The sequence below is a fragment of the Bos indicus genome, chromosome 15 (genome assembly GCF_029378745.1).
Source record: "Bos indicus isolate NIAB-ARS_2022 breed Sahiwal x Tharparkar chromosome 15, NIAB-ARS_B.indTharparkar_mat_pri_1.0, whole genome shotgun sequence".
NCBI classification, from domain to species: Eukaryota; Metazoa; Chordata; class Mammalia; order Artiodactyla; family Bovidae; genus Bos; species Bos indicus.
Genome location: NC_091774.1, coordinates 81,953,776 through 81,969,228, shown reverse-complemented (window position 1 = coordinate 81,969,228; position 15,453 = coordinate 81,953,776). Strand labels below are relative to the sequence as shown.

The following is a 15,453-nucleotide window of genomic DNA, read 5'->3' as shown; positions in this document are numbered from 1 at the left end:
TGAAGCCCCATCAGTACTTCCCTTCCTTATAGGAGATCTAAGATCATCAGGGTGGGTTTTATGTTTTTTTGTTTTTTGTTTTTTGGTGTGTTTTTTTTTTTTTTTGTCATATAAATTTAAAAACATAGCTACAGAGAGGGCTATGCAGCTACTTGGTGGCAAAACAATGATGTGAGCCAAGTCAGTGCTCTACTGACTAAGCCTGTTTGGAAGATGGCATAAGACAAGAGGATCTAGGGTAATGATTCTCAACTTCTCTGCCTAACACAATCACCTGGGAACTCTTTAAAACCTGAGGCCCCAATTGTATCCCTACACAATTAATCCAGAATATTTGAGTGTATGAGCCAGATATCCATATGTTTTAAATCCCCAGTTAATTACATTGGGCAGCGAAGTTTGAGAACCACTGCCAAAGGGTTCTCCTACTTTATAAAGGCTTATGTTTATCCAGGTGTCTTAGTAGACATGCCAGGAAAGAAAATAGGCTTACCATTCTCATAAGTTTGGAAATCACTGCATACCTCATTCTCCTAGCGGAAAATCTTATGGCATATCAGCATGTTAATGGATCTATAAGGTCCAATTACTAAGAAACCTTGTCAACATTCTTTAACCCACCATTTCCCAAAAGTATTTGACCACAGACCTTTTTCACTGAAAGCAGATTAACACCCTGCAGAACTAGAGTTCCTAGGGAAAGGATATCCTTAGGCAGGGCAGCTCTAGAAAAGCTCAGCAGTTTACCAAATGCCATCAGCAGAGCAGTAATCATTCCAAAAAAGGCATCTCTTGATGACTCAGCTCAGGATCTGGCTGCTTTAAGTCTCAGTCAGACTGGCTGCCCCTCAAGCAATCAGTCCTGCTGGGAAAGGAATTTGGAGGGGAACAGAAGGAGAGCCGCATCCTTCTAGATGGATGTCTCAAGAGCGATGGAAGAGGAAACCATTGCCCTTTAAGAAAGACTTTTCCTTCAGTTATTAGGTGTCCAGTGGCTGAGCCTCCGCGGTTTTGGTGAAAGCAGGGCATATCGTCAGCTTGTTACCATGTCCAAGCCCACTGTGCTCACTGCACAAGAGGCCAGTGAATCGCAGGGATAAGGTGTTGAGGCAAAGAATCCAACCTTATTCAGAAAACTGGCTGATTGTGAAGATGGCAGGCTAATGTCTCAAAATAACCATCTTTTGGGGGTCCAGATGCCAGGTTCTTTTATGGATCAGAGATAGGGAGAGGTGAGAAAACAAAGTGAAAAAGGTCATTTAATCTTGCATGTATCTCCTAAAATGGCAAGCCTCAGGAAGGGGAATGTGTTAATTTCTTCCTTCCTACCATCTCCAGGTGGACAGGGTTCTGAACAAAGGCACTTTAGCTTAATGGTCAGGCAGAGGGATGGGATTCTCTGAGCCAGGCCATTATATGTGATTATGATAACAAAAGTGGCCAAAGAAACAGATCTAGCCCAGAAGAGTGAATTTTGACTCCTCCGTGTTTCAAGCTCTTCCCCTGGGATCCGTCTCTACTATTTTCCCCATCCATACTTGGGTGGGTCTCACACTAGAGCGAGGCTGAGGATAGCCTACATGTATGTGTGCTTAGTCGTGTCTGCCTCTTTGTGACCCCGTGGTCTGTAGCCCACCAGGCTCCTGTGTCCATGAGATTTTCCAGGCATGAATATTGGAGTGGGTTGCCATGTCCTCCTCTAGGGGATCTTCCTGACCCAGGGATTGAACCCCCGTCTCACCTCTCCCGCATTGGTAGGCAGAATCTTTTACCACTAAGCCAACCAGGAAGACTGAAGATAGCCTAGCGCCCATAAGTTTGCTGTGGAAAAACTCATCTTGCTGTAACAGCTTATCATGGTATCTCTGCCCTCACTTTACATATTCTAGAACTCCAGAATTTTTATTCTTCCCTATAAGATGCCAATGTAAAGCACAGAAAGTTTGTCTCAGGCTATTGCATCTTCCTTAGCCTTGGCACCCATTTCCATATCTCTCAGTTACCTGGTTCTCAGGCACTCACTTCCCATCCTAATTCATGCTCAGAGACATCTCTGAGATGGTCCTCTTCTGAAGAAAGTGGCTGACAATGCATAATGTGGGTTCTCTAAAGTGTAAAAATCATTTACACTTTAACAGAATTAAAGCCTGGATATATAGAATGCCATATGACAAAGGGACTCAAAATGCTCTTATTCCAACCTCTCCCCAATTTTGCAGAAGGAGAAATCGAAGTATAGACTGGGAACTCTCTTATGGAAGAACACACAGCTGATTAGCAGCAGTCACCATCCAGCTTTCCTTCTATCATATCCTACAATCTCCAGAAAAGTTTGTCAACTTAAAAAAATATTCACAATCTGAAAGATGAGTTATGTTTTATTCAGTGGGAATTTTAAGACTTCAGGCCCAGGAGACAGCAACTCATATAAGCCTGAAAGAACTGCTCCTAGGAGGCAAGGTGGGGAACCAGGTTACATAGAAGTTTTGCAACAAAGGGTAGGTAGCCAGAACATCAAAAGATTATCATAAATTAAAGAAAACCAGATAGCCCAAGCTAAGGACTTTAGCACTTCTCTATGTATGGAAAGATGCAAGAGTCTGGGCTCAAAGAAATCATTCCTTTGATGTGCACCTCAGCTATCTGGGGCCAGTATCCTGTATTTCCACATGCTGAGCTTCCTCGGGGCTCACCATAGGGAGTGACAGCAGTCTGACAGCTGCTAGTGGAAGGTATTCTTTTCCTTCCTCAGGGCTTCCTTTCCTCAGGGCTCACGGGCTCACACTGGAAGGCTGCAATCACTGGGAGACTGTGACATCATTTGTTTACTGAGGTGGCAAGAAACAGTCCATTTCTCACAGCTAAGCAGGCTAATTTCAAGCAAAGGAATCAGAAGCTAAGACAGGGGATTTAAGAGTGAATCCAACCACATCTTGGCACCTTGAAAATCATGCCATATTGCTCAGCTCTCCTGCAACCAATGTAGGTAGTACCTGCTATCTTGTACTGTCCCCAGAAGAGCGGTGGCTTTTCTTCTCCAATCTCTTCTACTAAACAGTGTGGTCCCCAGGACTTCTCTTTCAGGTCTGGGGCAAAGGATGGTGGGATCGTCTCCTCAAGTCACTAGAGAGACCATAATACCAAGTCCCTTCTTTGATGGTTCTCGAAGGACCTGGCTTGTAATATGAAGTCTCCTTGGAGGAAATCATTTGTCAGGAGACAACTGAGAAGGGTGATGGGAGGAGTCCTATTGCCAAGTCCAGACTCTCTCAGTTCACCTCATGATATGCCAGTAAGTCTACAGATGAGGTGTTGAGGCAAGAAATACGACTTTATTCAGAAAGCCGGCAGACTAAGATGTCAAACTAATATCTCAGAACAGCCAACTTATCAGGGTCTGGAAGCCAAGAACAGGATAAAAAGGAGTTTGAATTCCAAGAATGGGGATCAAAGGAAAAATGTAGACTAATAAGTAAGTGAGGCCTGTTCCTTCCTAGTGCATTGGAATTGACTAAGGTACCTATAGTCAGACAAGTGAAGAGCAAGACCCAACAGACTCTGCAAAGTGTTGTATACAGGTGGAGCTTTTGCAGAGCTCAGGGGCCAGTGCAGACAAGGATTTCCTTGTGTGTCATGGGACACAGCAATGCTCTGCCTCCCCGAGGTCAAAAGCTTTGAGAACATAGAGCGTCAACATCTATGATACAGATTCTGAAGATACCATTACGGGCAGTGGAAATGGAAGAAATCACCAAGTGGATTCTCAGGCAAGTGATGTGAGGAATGGGAGCTGTAACAGGGGGAGAAGAAGAAAGAACAAGTCATAGTTCCAGTGGTGACAGTAATTGACCAACATGTTATTGGGAGCACAGACTGAGGTGAGCATCTGGGAGACGACGACAGGAGTCTGAAGAGTACTAAGAGCAGGGTCAGCTCTATGAACTGGACTATCAGGTCACTACCTGAATTTAATTATTAAGAATAAACATAATCTGGGACTTCCTTGGTGGTCCAGTGGTTGAGATTCCATGCTTCCTCTACAGGGTGTGTGGGTTTGATCCCTGATTGGGGAACTAAGATCCAGCATGCTGCACAATGCAGCCAAAAACAAAAAAAGCCAAGATACAAAAACAAAACAAAGAACATAATCTGCATTTCTTGAATAATTAGCGAAATTGTGCATCTTTTCGCATACTCATTTGTATATCTTCTTTGAAAAAATGCCTATTCAGTTCTGCCCTTTTTCATTGGGTTGTTTGTTTTTCTGATATGGAGTTATTTGAGCTGTTTGTATATTTTGGATATTAATCCCTTATCCATCATGTTATTGCAGTTATTTTCCCCATTCCTTAGGTTATCTTTTCATTTCTGTCAATGGTATACTTTGCTGTGCCAACCTTGTTAAGTTTAGTTGGTCCCCTTTGTTTATTTTTGCTTTTATTTCTTTTGCTTTAGGAGACTGAGCCAAGAAAATACTGCTATGCTTTATGTCAGTGTTCTGCCTATGTTCTCTTCTTGGAGTTTTATGGTTCCATTCTTATATTTAGTCTTTAAACCATTTTGAGTTTATTTCAACAATGGGCTATCACCTCACATCTGTTAGAATGGCTATCCTAAAAAAGTCTACAAATAACAAACACTGGGTAGGACGTACACTACTGATTGGAATGTAACTTGGTGTAGCCATTACGGAGAACACTATTATATAGTCTCCTTAAAACTAAAAATGGAACTACCATATGATCCAGGAATTCCATTCCTGGGTATATATCCAGAAAAACTGAAAATTCTAATCCAGAAAGACACAGGCACCCCAGTGTTCACAGCAGCACCGTTTATAATAGCCAAGACAGGGAAGCAACACAAGTGCCCGTCAACAGACGACTGAATTGAGAACACGTTCTATGGGAAGGTCCTGGACAGTGGTTAGGACTCTGTGCTTCCACTGCAGGGCGCCTGGGTTCAATCCCTGCTTGGGGAACTAGGAGCCCACCAGCTGCACAGCACATCCAAAAAAAAAGGATGTGCTCTCTATGGATATGTATGAATTTTACTCAGCCATGAAAAAAGAAATAATGCATTTGCAGCAACATAAATGGAACTATTATGCTTAGTAAGTCAGACAGAGAAAGACGAATACTATGTGATACCACTTATATGTGGAATCTACACAGTAATACAAATGAATGTATAGGTAAAACAGAACCAACTATGGCTACCAAAGGGGAGGGCGGAGCGGGAGGGACAAATCAGGAGTATGGGGTGAGCAGATTCAAACTACTAGGTGTAAAACAGAAGCAGTGAGGCTGTACTGTAGAGTACAGGGAATTATAGCCATATCTTGTAATAAACTGTATTGGAGTAAAATCTACAAAAATACTGAATCACTATGCTGTACAACTGATGCTAACACAATATTTTAAACCAACTATAGTTCAATTTTAAAACATTTTTAAATAAACATAATCTAAATATTGAATCCTAATTGATGACATCATTCTTGCCTATATAGGATAGAAGAGCATTAATACTGATGTCTCTCACTCACTTTGAAATGCATCAAAAGAATAAGGTGGATTAATGGATGGACTGATGGATGGATGGATGGACTGATGGATGGATAAATGAACAGATTACACAGGATTTAATTTCAGATATTTTTTTGTCACGGTCGTGGGAGTTAGAGCTCTTACTCCAATCTCTTCCTAAGCTGCCGCTTCCTTTCCTTCTTTTCTTTCCCTGGAACTACAAGTTCTGGTTCTTTTTTATGCCTTACACCATGACACACTCATCTAAATATCGAGCATGCTATAAATAACGAGTTCCCAGAATGTTGGCACTGCAAAGAAAACGATGCTCAGGAATTTCCAATTTGGATGGTTAGGACACCCTGGCTCTGTTGAGAATTTTCCTTAGAGCCTCCAGCACTTCCTTGTTCCTCAGGCTGTAGGGAAGAGGGTTCAACATGGGGATCACCGCTGTGATCCGGCCAGAGTGATCTCCCAGATACATGAAGATGAGGGTCCCAAAGAAGAGCGACAGCACAGTGAGGTGGGAGGTGCACGTGGAGAAGGTCTTGGCGCGGCCTCCTGCAGAGGGAATCCTCACGGCCATGATGGGAAGCAGGCAGGAACCAGGATCGCCGCCATGCAGGCAGGGATGACGAACACGGCAAACACAGTCATTACCCCTTCCTGGGTAGAGCTGTCCCCACGGGTCATCTCTAAGAGAGGTGGGCGCTCACAGAAAACGAAGGCGATCTCGTTGGGTCCACAAAAGCAGAGCGCGAAGGCCGACGCGGTCCTCACCCAGGCGCTGAGGGCGCCCGCCGCGTGGGCTCCCCTCACGAAACCCACGCGGGCCTCCCGCGTCACGGCGGCGACGGCGAGCGGGGGCGGCGCACGGCCACGCGGCGCTCGCAGGCCGTGAGGGCCGGGCGGCAGCGGTCCGCGGAGCCCAGGAAGCTCAAGAGGAAGAGCTGGGCGGCGCGGCGCGCTGGGGAGCGGCCATCGTCTGCAGCGCAGTGACCGACGAGCAGCAGACGTCCGGGAGCGAGAGGTGACTCGGAAGACTGGAGCCGGGGAGCCAGGCGGGTCGGGATGGTCAGGCCCACAGTCCCCGACAGGGTGACCAGACAGACAAACAGGCACAGGAGGAAGAGGGGCAGGGCCCGTGCAGGCAGTCGGTGAGGGCGGCGAGGAGGAGTTCCGTCACAAAAGTGAGGTCTTCTCTGCCATGAAGCCAGGGGTACCTGAGAAGGTGAGGATGAGTAGCAAGTTATGCAGCCGTACATGGGATTTCAATCTCTTTCTGGTTTACCATGTCGAGCATGTCTTGTGGACAAAATCCAGGTGCTACGCGGGGGCTTCAGAGAGAACTGGTCTGAACTCTTACATCCGAGGCAGTTCTGTGACATGGAGTCATCTTGGTATGTCAAGAAAACCAGTACTGGTGAACATTTTCAGAAAAGCAGTGCTTTATTCCCTACTAGCTGTGTAAACCCCTGCACATCAGATAACCACTCAACCAGGATTTCCCTATCTCTCCAACAGGGGTTGATACCTGGGCTCCTGCCTCCCACCGAAATATCTATCTCAGGACTCCTTCCTTTGTTTTCCTCTATGACCATAGCTCCTCCCTGATTTCACACCCTCTTCATTTCTTGCCTGGATCAAAACAAGAGCCTTGTAACTAACAGCCTCCCCTGTCCTCAGGCCGGCTTCTTGCCAATTCTTCCTCAGTGTAGCCAGAGTGATACTTCTAAGACTTTAATAGAATCCCTCTTCATTCCCCTGTTAAAAAATCCAGACATAGCACTTCTCTGGTGGTTCAGTGGTTAAGAATCCACTTGCCAACGCAGGAGACATGAGTTCGATCCCTGGTCTGGGAAGATTCCACCTGCCACAGAGCAACACAGCCCATGCACCACAACTACTGAGCCTGAACTCTAACAAGAGGAGCCACCGCAGTGAGAGGCCCTATCACCACACCTAGAGAGTCTGCCCAGCTCACCCGTGCGCAGCAACAAAGACTCAATGCAGCCAATAATGAATTTAAAAACTCCAGGCATGGCACCCCATCACGGACAGGATGTTCTTAGACTCCTGGGTGTGTCAGGGGAAGCCCTCCATGAGGTCTCCCCTACTTAATCCCTTGTGCCTCTTTCTCGCTTCTCACTCTTTGAACCCACAGCCACAGCCCACCCTCACCCTTTTCTCCAGCCACCTGAATTATTTGCGTCTCCTCTAATCCCCCACCTTCACTCACTGCTACTGCTACTGCTAAGTCACTTCAGTCGTGTCCAACTCTGTGCGACCCCAGAGATGGCAGCCCACCAGGCTCCCCCGTCCCTGGGATTCTCCAGGCAAGAACACCAGAGTGGGTTGCCATTTCCTTCTCCAGGGCATGAAAGTGAAAAGTAAAAGTGAAATCGCTCAGTCGTGTCCGCCTCACCTCTGTGCTTTCCGCAGGCCATTACTACTGCTGAAACATCTTAACTTTCCCTTCCTCAGTGTCCTGCCCAAGCCTCACTCCACCTTCAGACCCCAGCTCAGAGCCTACTTCCCACAGGAAGTCTCCTTGAGACTGTCTTCCCTGGTCAGCATATGTGCCCTGGAGCTCAGCACACAGTAAACCTCAACATGCTTTTGTGCAACAGACAAAGTTATCAAGAGATATAAAGCACACTGCAGAGAGAAAGGCATTGTGCAGACCTTCAAGTGATTGTATTTATTTTTATGAAAACATTTAAAAATAAAAGCTAAACTCTTAAGAACCCAATAAAATTGATGAATATTCGTAGAGATCACAAGCCATCCTTGGACTTAGCCTACCAATCTCAACAAGCTAAGTGTGGTTACTTAACAGAAAGCTGTTGTCTTAACTAGATTCTCTTAGCTGACCAAAAATATATTTTTTTCACTATTTTTTAACTGGAATATGATTGCTTTACAATGTATTAGTTTCTGCTGTACAATAACATGAATCAGCTATATGTATACATAAATCCTCTCCCTTGTGAGCCTCCTACCCCCTCCATCTCCTCTGGGTCATCTGAGAGGAGAAAGTGGCATGAATGGGGAGAGTGGCATTGGCATGTATACACTTCAGTTCAGTTCAGTCGCTCAGTCGTGTCCGACTCTTTGCGACCCCATGAATTGCAGCACTCCAGGCCTCCCTGTCCATCACCAACTCCCGGAGTTCACTCAGACTCACGTTCATCAAGTCAGTGATGCCATCCAGCCGTCTCATCCTCTGTCGTCCCCTTCTCCTCCTGCTCCCAATCCCTCCCAGCATCAGAGTCTTTTCCAGTGAGTCAACTCTTCGCATGAGGTGGCCAAAGTACTGGAGTTTCAGCTTTAGCATCATTCCTTCCAAAGAAATCCCAGGGCTGATCTCCTTCAGAATGGACTGGTTGGATCTCCTTGCAGTCCAAGGGACTCTCAAGAGTCTTCTCCAACACCACAGTTCAAAAGCATCAATTCTTCGGCGCTCAGCTTTCTTCACAGTCCAACTCTCACATCCATATATGACCACTGGAAAAACCATAGCCTTGACTAGACGGACCTTTGTTGGCAAAGTAATGTCTCTGCTTGAATATAGTGAATGTGTACACTACCATGTGTAAAACAGATCGCTGGCGGGGAGCTGCTGTAGAGCACAAAAATAGATTTTAAAAGGACAGATATTTTCTTTAATAACAGAGTGCATATATATAGACGCTATTCTAAGTGATTTATATATTAAGTCACTTAATCCCCACATTCACTTTATGAGGCAGGAACTTTTATTATCCCCACTCCACAGATGAGGCAACTGAGACAGAGTTTAAGTAACTCCATCTTGCCTCCAAGATTGCACAGCTAAAATGGAACTGCCATTAGGAACAAAACTGCACACAGAAGCCCTATTTATCTTAAGGCAGGATTTTACATGCATCACGAGTCGATTCCAACAGCCCAGGAGGACTGGGGAAATGTCTGCCTTTACGCAGACAAGCATGAAAACCAGCTCTGCAGTCTCTCCGTATCTGAGGCTGATGGAGACTCTTGTGCTAATGGACAGAAATTCCTTTGGCAGAGGTGCAGTGCAGGGGAGTAGAGAAGGTATTTGATCATCTTTAAAGCATTAAACTTTGGCAGCTAGGCCAGCGTTGCACTGACGTATTGGAGAGAATGATGAATCCAAGGAATTGGATCTGGTGGTCTGAACTGAGCATGAGCCAAGGGGACCAGAACAGTTTCCTCACCTGAATTCCACTTCATCTTTACCCTGCAGTCCTCGTCTCTCTTTTTCACTAATTTTTTCCTTTGTCTCTAAAAAGTCATTTCTCTTCCACTGCTTGAGAATCTTAAGGGTCTGGGGAGAGACCACTGTGCTGGGGAGCAGGGGGTCTGGGTAGATCTTATCCTCCCAAACCTGCTTAGTGATGACCCTGAGCAAATTACCTTATCTCTCCAGGCCTCAGTGTCCTTCCCCCTCCTCCTACACTCTACACACACACACACACATATTAGTGAATGAACTTGGGGACAGTAATGTCATAGCTGCCTGAAGATTGGTCCCTGCATGTATCACCCTCAAGTTCCTTGCCAGTTCTGGTCTGTCAAGCACTTACTTCTCTCTCTCCCCTTAATCTTTCTGTTTCCGTGATTTCCTAAACCTGGTTCATTATATATGCCTCATTCCAGTTTTTGTTCAGTTCCAGGCTAGGAGAGCAGAGACTGGAGAAAAGCCTCTTTGTTTGGACTCCCAACTCCAGTGCAATTAAATCTCTTTTGATTAAGACACTGATAGTCTCTGGAAGTCTGAAGTCCCCAGTCAACAGCTGGTGTGGTCTCTAAGGAAAGGCAGTTCAGTTATTTCTCACATGGATTCACAGCAAGGCTCCTGGTCCCAGTCCCAGCTCCCAAAGCCCTGCAACACACCAACTCAGTTGAGTCTGAAAAGCCTGAATCCCAGTTCTACGCGGTCCCTGGAGAAGTGAGGTGTCTCTGGCTTTACCTTCTCTAGTCAAAACAATGTCAGAAACTGTGCCCTCATCGGTGTGGCCACATCCTAGAAGGAATAGGGTGTTTTGTAAACACGAGGCTTTGATCACATTATTCGGAAGGACACCATGGGGACTCAACACAGCGACCTCACCAAGATACATCACGTCTTCTAACTTGGCCCTGTCTGGAAGTCAGGGCTTTCACTGTCTTCCCCCCACCCTTGCTCCCTTTGTTTCCTTTAAAAACAAATGAAATCACAGGGAAAACAAAAGCCTGGCATATTGCCCAGAGGAGAAATTGGCACATCCTTTTTGTTGGCATGGACTTTGCCAACTCTCTGCGTCTTTAACACTGCAGTATTTCTTTAGCTCCAAATTCAGAGGTTTCTTGATTTAGTCACTGAATTTCAAGATGTCTTAGTTCAGAAAAGGAACTAAGGAAGACGGGAATAATTACAGAATAATTGTCCTCTTGGACAATTATGAGAACCAAGAGAAAATGATACCACCTCTATCGTGATTCATCACTGTGCTAAGCATTCTAAATGAAGAGCAGGAGATACTTAATGAAACAAATCCTTCTAAAACAGAAAACACAACGGCTGTCTACAAGGACTAGGCAACCTAGTAGGTTACATAACTATGCATCCTATGGGAAACAAGCACTAAGCTCCTAGAGAGGTGTAACGAAGGTGCCGAGGGGAGTCGGTAAGGCAAGGGTGCCTGCAGTTGGGGTAGATCAGGGATGGCTTCCCGTGGAGGTGGACGTCGGCAGGCGGTTAGGATGCAAGTGTTGGCAGGAGAATGACGGGCAAGACTCTTCAGGAAGGGGGACAACTTCACAGGGTCCAGAAAGCCCAGGGACCTCACCCGGGACCAGTGAGGCACTGTGGCAGTGGCACAGGATGGTATTAGGCGAGTCCGGGACTAGGGTGAGGAGTGAGGCACTCAGCTCGGATGCCAAAGTTAAGGGGCACCCAAAGCTTTAGTAAACAGGATAAACAGTCATAAGATAGAGCTAAACAATAAATCCCATTGCAAAAATCTATAATGAATAAAATATCAAGATTTTAAATAAAGAGAGCCGGTATTACTAACTCTCCTCTTTCTCAGTCTCAAATAGAGTTCAACATAGCGCTGGTGCTAGGATGTCTGCTTGAAAAGGGAGGGCGAGGCCACCGGATTCAGGGCACAGGCTTAACAAGGGCCATTCACTCCGCTAAGGATGTTCCATTATCTTTCCTCTCTGCCCTCCCCTTAGGAAAAGAAAACGTAGGAAAGTCAATCAGATCTAATGCTTGCAGAGTAGCTTTAACCGTTTCAACGCGTTCCCTTCATCATCACAAGATCCCTGTGGGACTGAGAGAGAGAACAAACTGCCCATTGGCACTGATGAGGAAACGTGGCAAAGAGAAGCCCACGGTCTTAAAGCTACCCAGGGAGTGGACCAGAAAGTGAGTCTGCCCTGGGCTCACCAGCTGCTAACGGATTCTGCCTAAGCCACAGTCCCTTCTGCCCAAAACAATGTTTTTACGACCACACACAAGACACATCCATGCCAGAGCTCACTGGGTGAAGAGGTGAGTCCTCTGGGTCATGCTGTATTAATAAATTACCTTAAAATCACAGTGACTTAACACAATGAATTTATATTTACCCTTGAAAAGACCAGTGTGGGTTGAGTCATTCTCATCGGCCTTGCAGCTAAGCTATTTAGAACAGGTAGACGTCAGTACCGCTAGTGCAGAGAAGTCAGGGAAAGATGACCGAGGGTGTCACAGAGGACCGGGTCTGGTCTGCCTCCCTCCCACGCACATCCCAGTGACCAGAATCCGGTCACGTGGCTTCGGTGTTATGCTTACACAATCTAGAAAATGTAGAGAAGCACACGGTATTTGTGCCAACAATTGATTGGCCTAAAATCTCTGCCACGCCCCTCACCCTTCGTGTAAGGTCCAGAGCTCCCCCCAGAATTCCCAAGGACGAGCAAGGGCTCACAGTTGTATCCGTGAGGCTCTGTTCTCTTGCTTCCGCTCAAGTGTTACACTCTCACCCACTTTCCATTACTTCTCACCCTCCTCCGTATCACATCACGCCAGGGTACAGCATGGCCTGTTTTCTTCATCCTTCACTCTCTTAAACAAAATCAACATGGTGTGTTTGTTTGAGTGACGGGTTTTTAATAAAATTTATTGCAAGAAACTAGGTTCATAGTACTACACAGAAAAAGGAGAAAATTAGAATTGCATAATTGTTGTCATTGTGCTACAAATTCCCCAGTCGTGCCCATCACAAGAAATTTGTCACCGGCTGCTCCCCACCCCCACCTGAAACCTGCCTGCTACCATCTGACCCATACTTTCTCTCCCGAGATCATCTTTTATTTATCTGTCTTCTCCCAGTTCCCCCATCTTCCAAATCCCCATCCAATCCAATCCACTGAGAGAAGACTCAAAATGCTTTGTATATTGTTATGCATGATAATCTAAACCATTAATACCCAAATACCTTCCACTTAGACCATACATTAGGTTCTTAAACTCCATAATCCAGATGCCCTTTCAGATGTTTTCCTCAACAAAGGGAAATGTCTCTCCTAAATAGAAAAAAATTAGGTCAAACTCCAGTTAGCATTTAATTTTTTTTTTTTTTACTTTTAACACACCAAAATAGGACTTAATGCTCAAAGATGCCTTGGAAACTGGGTTAAATGACATAAACTGTCTTTACTAAATACTTTCTCGGACGCTTTGGTGTGATAATATGCTTTATAAGTCTCCAAAATGAAGCGTGTTTTGTGCAGCAATTCTCTAAAGTATTTGACAATAGAATGTGTACTGAGCTGCGCACAGATTCAGTGACATCAGTGACATGCGGGGATAAGCACTTGGTCTCATCCTCATGGGCTTCCCAGGTGCTGCAGTGGTAAAGAATCCATCTGCCAACGCAAGAGGCATGGCTTCCATCCCCGGGGTGGGAAGATCCCCTGGAGGAGGAAATGACATTTCACTCCAGTATTCTTGTCTGGAGAATCCCATGGACAGAGGAGCCTGGTAGGCTACAGTCCATGGGGTGGCAAAGAGTCAGACATGACTGAACCACTAACACTTTTTTTTTAAAGAATGTAGAACCCACAAATAATAACTGATGCCACAGAAACAGCCAACATCCCTGAGGGGCCACGAAGTACCAGGCACCAGGCCAAGCACTTTACGTGGAACTTCTCACTTAAAAATAAAATTACAAATGGCTCAGACAAAATGCAACGTTCCTAATCACATAAGGAAATACCCTCACAGATGATAAAGCCATCTTTGGTTAGTAGTTCTCATAAATCCATTGTGCAATTGTCATCTCATCATCCCCCTATTCCATTTTACTCTTCTCTAGCTCAATATTAATGTTACTGCTGATGTCAAGCTTCCCTGTTGTTGCCATTACTCAATTTAATTTCAAGTCTTTATTGGTATTTCTCCCCCATTAAAATAGGGAATTTCTTTGTTGGTATTCTGCCTCTGTCTTGCATTGCTTTCCCTGGAGGCAGGCTTCGTGGGGAACTCCTTACCGGAAGACACCCTACCTCTGGGGGGCTGATTCCATGTCTCATGTGGGGCAACCGCTGGCAAGTGACAACCGGAGCCCAGATGGTTAGTACAACAGAGGCGGGTTTTGATGAGCATTTTGCAGAGCTGTGGAGATAATTAGTACAACTTGGCTTTATGAAGAGCTTTCCTCGGGGCCTCCTTCACTTCCTTGTTCCTCAGGCTGTAGAATCAGAAAATGCAGCCTGGGGCTCGTGGTTGTGTAGAACATGGTCACAGCCCTTTCCCCTTCCAGATATCATTGTATACACAGATTAAAGCTCAAGTCACAAAAACCAACCCTATTTAGTTACACGGGAGGCAAAGGCAGAGCAGGTCTTTGCCCGGCGACCTGATGTGCAGACGTGTTGGCGGGCTTGCTGATGAACAGGTCAGTAAACAGCGTCACAGTTAGTCTGGTCAGAATCATACAGAGAGCGATTCATATAGGTAACAGATTATACAGAGAGAAATTATATACGCAGCAGCAGCTGCAAGGGGAAGCCATCTCTCAGGACTCTGCCAATAACAATGGGAAGTCACCGAAAATAAAATCACTTTATAAGGGCCATGGAGGGAGAGAAAGAAGGTGAAGTGCTTAGACAGAATTGTACCTGTCAAGCCCTCTCAAATGTGCTGTCACCAACTTCTGCCAGACCTCTTGGGAGTCCTGATGGGGGCATAAAGCAGGGGCCAACATTGGCCACAAAATAATCACAAACACGTCTGACAATATAACTAGTATTTCCAAAGATGAGGCCCTAATTTCAGTCGAGAAATACTTTGGGATTTTAAGCACTGAATTTTCACCACCACCGGCCATTCCCACTGTAAAAACGAACAGAAACCTCAGTTAGAGCTGGGAGACCAGCAGGGGGCGCTCTTATGCCCAGTGCTGAGAGCAGAGGCCAGCAGGAAGAAGGAAGCCTCCTCTCTCCTGGAATTTAATACTGCCATTCAAACTCATCAACCTCCTTTCTCTGACTCATATCAGCTAGTTCATAGGCTTGTCGGGAAGGCCAGGCTCAACACTGGATGAAACCTGCTAATAGGGAAAGTCCTGAAAAGTTTCTAGAATTACAGCCGGGAGACCAGTACTAACTTTTTATACCCAGGGATCAAACCTGGGTCTCCCGCACTGCAGGCAGATTCTTTATCATCTGAGCCACCAGAGAAGCTCTATTATATGAACAGGTGTAGGCAATTGCTAGGGGACTTCACCAAGCAGTTTCTGGGATTTTCCAAATGCTGTTAATTGGAACAAAATTCAGGCTTGCACGCACAAAAGCTCTGATGAATTTATTCATGGTTATTACAGTTGACTTAAAAATTCTGATCTCCCTTCAGATGTTAATTCCACCCGAGCAGCTTTTAACTCGG

At 45.6% G+C, this 15,453-nt stretch overlaps 1 protein-coding gene and 1 pseudogene across 4 annotated transcripts in view; both read right to left on the bottom strand.

Annotated features, from left to right (window-relative positions):
* The window catches only part of LOC109569947 (olfactory receptor 9Q2-like), a 28,433-nt gene that overhangs the window by 5,072 nt on the left and 7,908 nt on the right, over positions 1 to 15,453 (bottom strand). For 3 of the 4 annotated variants that reach the window (XM_070804312.1, XM_070804313.1, XM_019975754.2), the window contains exon 1: positions 14,073 to 14,150. The exons of the other annotated variant lie outside the window; for it this stretch is intronic. The gene's annotated coding sequence lies outside the window, so the exon portion shown is untranslated. Of the gene's footprint in view, positions 1 to 14,072; positions 14,151 to 15,453 lie in introns of those variants that run through there. 4 annotated transcript variants of the gene reach the window in all.
* Positions 56 to 14,078, bottom strand: LOC139187400 (olfactory receptor 9Q1-like; annotated as a pseudogene).